Genomic DNA, 3398 nt, shown 5'->3' with positions numbered 1-3398 from the left:
GCTCGGCCACCGAGCCACCTCAGGGTGGCTCGGTTTGGGCCGAGCCACCTTGAGGTGGCTCGGTTTCGGCCGAGCCCCTCCGGGTTTTGTGTCCGTCGTTCGGTTGTTTCGGTTCTTGTATCCGCTTCGTCCGTGATTCGGTTATGCGGTTGATTGGTCTGAAATTGATTCGTTGACTCGATTCCTGATTTGGCAATAAATCTGATTCTGAGCTTGATTCCAAAACTGATCGTGACTCAATCGCGATTCATCCGAGTTCGCCTGTGGCGTTGCTCTGAACCCCGATTTGTTCTGAATCTTGATTTGGAAGTCTGGATCCCGATTAGGCAGTAAATCGGCTTTGGTGTCTGAGTTCGAATCCGTTATATGGTTGGATGACTCGTTGACTCCCTGAACCGTTGGTTTGATTCCGCACGCGAGTGGATTCATTTCGTCGTTCACATGCGGTTCGTCAGATTCGTAGCCTTGTTAATCCGCTTTGTTGCGTGTCACTTGGCTTCGGTGTTGTGGACTGACGTTCGTGCTTAGATACGTCACCCGATGGTTTATTAGTTCGTGTTGAGCCGTGTTAAGGGACCTATAAGCAATTTTATATGCCTACAGCGTTGACCGGCATCGACCCTAGGGTTTTGAATCGTCAAACGTTGACTTGGTTGCAACGCGTTGACTGGCGTTGACCTAAGGTTACGCGTTGACCGGCGTTGACCCTTAGGGTTTCAAATCGTCAAATGTTGACTCTGATCACAATGCGTTGACTGGCGTTGACCTAGGGTTACGCGTTGACCGACGTTGACCCTAGGGTTTCGCGCATCGAATGCGTCGATTTGTCGATTTTCATTAAGACATCCAATAATCGACGAAAACGGGCGAATTCGGGCCTAACATAGGCGTACGGGGACAAAACGAGACCCGAGACACCCGTGGGTGTCTCAACCTTGGCCGAGACACCCTTTGCCCCTCTTTCTTTTCTTCTTTTGTTTGTTTCCCTTCTTGTTTTGGCTTTATTGCCTCTTTTGTTTTCCCCCTTCTTTTCAAATTTTCAAAAGAAAATCCCTCTCAAACTCTTAAACCCTTTCTTCTTCCTTCCCTCCATACACCATTGTTTCTCACTTTCAAGAACTCAAAACCCATCCTTTTTTGTTTCCCCCTCTTTCCAAAATTCAAAAAAAATCCCTCTCAAACTCTTAAACCCTTTCTTCTTCCTTCCCTCCATACACCATTGTTTCTCACTTTCAAGAACTCAAAACCCATCAATCCCCTCCTTGGCCGAAATTGATCTCTCCTCCAAGCTAGGGTTTCATCATCTTCAACCTCAAGGAAAGCTTCTTGATTTGGTAATCTCAAAACTTTCCCCCCTTTTTTTTTTGAAAAGATTGTAGCTTTATGCTTGTTATGGGGGTATAACATGAATTTACATGCCAAGATCCTAGCTTTTTGTTCTTATGAGTTAGAGGATAGGCTATTTGATGATGGGTTGTGTATGCACAAGAATTTGGGGGGGTTTTATGCAAACATGCAATATGGCCGAATTTGAGGGGCTTTTGTGCAAAAGTGGACTGAAATTTGTAGGGGTCTTTATGTAAAATGGGACTGAAATTAGGTTTTGGATTGCATGTCCACTTGGTCGAAAATTTGAGGGGTGCTTTATGCAAGAAAACCAATGTTGTTTGAGGGGTTTATTTGCAAATTTGGCTTTATTTTACAAAAGGGTTTATTTGTAAAATTAACCAAAATTGTGGGGTATCGGGGGGGGGTGCTATATGATCAGATATGATGACCATGACCCAACCCGAGCGTGTCCTTGACCTGAATTTGGCCTTGAACACGAAGGGTATTTTGGGTATTTCACCAAAATTCACCGCGAAAATGATAATCATTGTTCCGCATGCACGAAATTTGTAGGTTTAACTAGACTTCAATTATGAAATCCTATTTATACATAGGATTTTAATTAAAGTTCTTAATTTCCCTTTTAAATTTCGTGTATTCATATTTTAGATTGTGCCTGACTTGCTGCTTTTCGTTACAGATTTTCAATGTCTCCCCGCCGATCTCGACCTCGTAGGAGTCGTTCTCATTCGCAGCACAGCGAGGAAGAGGTTCCTGCAACATCTTTTCCAGCGGCCTCTTTCTTTGGGGGAGAGAATTTACATTTTCCGTATCCCTGATTGACCTCTTCGCGGGTCATGAAGGAAGAACCGACACCCTCCTTCGCGGGGGTTAAGGTTTCAGACTTGTCTTGCTTGGCCAATTCAAGTCTTCTGGTATATTGGGGCGATTTTGTGTCGTCCTACACCTTATAGGTCGGTGTATGTTACCACGTTATTTACGTGATGATGCATACCGTTCTTCCGGTGTAGGACACTCAAAATCGTCTCTCCAATTATTCCGTGAATGAGCTTATCATTCTTCTTACGAGATGGATTTTCTGACTCCACCCTTGTGCTTTATTGCAGTAGAGTTTCCTGCGGGGAGCCTTCCTCCTCATGCCAATACTGGTTGTAGCCGGGAGGTCTTCTTTTCAGCTTCTCTTAGGCAGGCCATTAGTCCACTCCCTCGGTTTGACAGAGATCGTTCCGACGAATCTTGTCATTTGATACGAGAAGGAGGACGTCATTGTTTGCGCCAGCTTATCACGGATGCCACCTTTACTGCGGATTCTTCCTCTACTCAGGCTTTAAAGAAGCCGAGTTTCCTGTTCGGAGATCACGTCGAGGATCCTGCTACGCTGACCCTTACCGAGGAACACTGGCTGACTCTCGACGAAGGGGCTGTCTTGTACATTCCCTCCATTCCGCGTCAATATTCTTTCAGTCACTTGAAGGGACAGGCCGTGGAGCGACAGATGTCTTGGCACCTTACTAATGATGCTGAGCGAGTTCAGTTTGGATATGCCACTCATCACAAGACTCCTGGTTCTAACGGGTATCATGATGTTCGTGGTCTTCGACCAGGGATTATGGGCCTTAACACTGCACCCCCAGGCGAGGTGTCAGCAGCTGCTTCTACTGTGAGTAACCGTCTGGCTCTTCTTGGGAGAAGGTTACCTCCATCGGATTATAGATGCTATGGTTGGGCTTCCTCACTAGCCAAGGGGTGGTGGGCACGCATGACCAGTTTTGTCTTAGCGCGTTGGGAGAGGGATCTGAAGAGCAGTGGGTTGTATGCACCTATACGAGCCACCATGTACGGAATCCCGGTCAGCTATCGCCATTTCTTGGCGTTGCTAGAGACCTACATGCCTGACAGTAACACCTTCCTGACCAGCGGTGGCGAGTTAGGGTTGGCCTTGCATGAGATGCAAACTTGGAGGGTGATTCCAGTGCGCCCATTCGTGAATTAGACGTGTTGACCCCTACCGCCGTTAATGAGTTGTTGGAGAAGGCTGAGGCTCGTTC

The sequence above is a fragment of the Asparagus officinalis genome, chromosome 2, assembly GCF_001876935.1.
Source record: "Asparagus officinalis chromosome 2, Aspof.V1, whole genome shotgun sequence".
NCBI classification, from domain to species: domain Eukaryota; kingdom Viridiplantae; phylum Streptophyta; class Magnoliopsida; order Asparagales; family Asparagaceae; genus Asparagus; species Asparagus officinalis.
The sequence above is the reverse complement of the archived record's forward strand: the minus strand, read 5'-3'. Positions refer to the sequence as shown.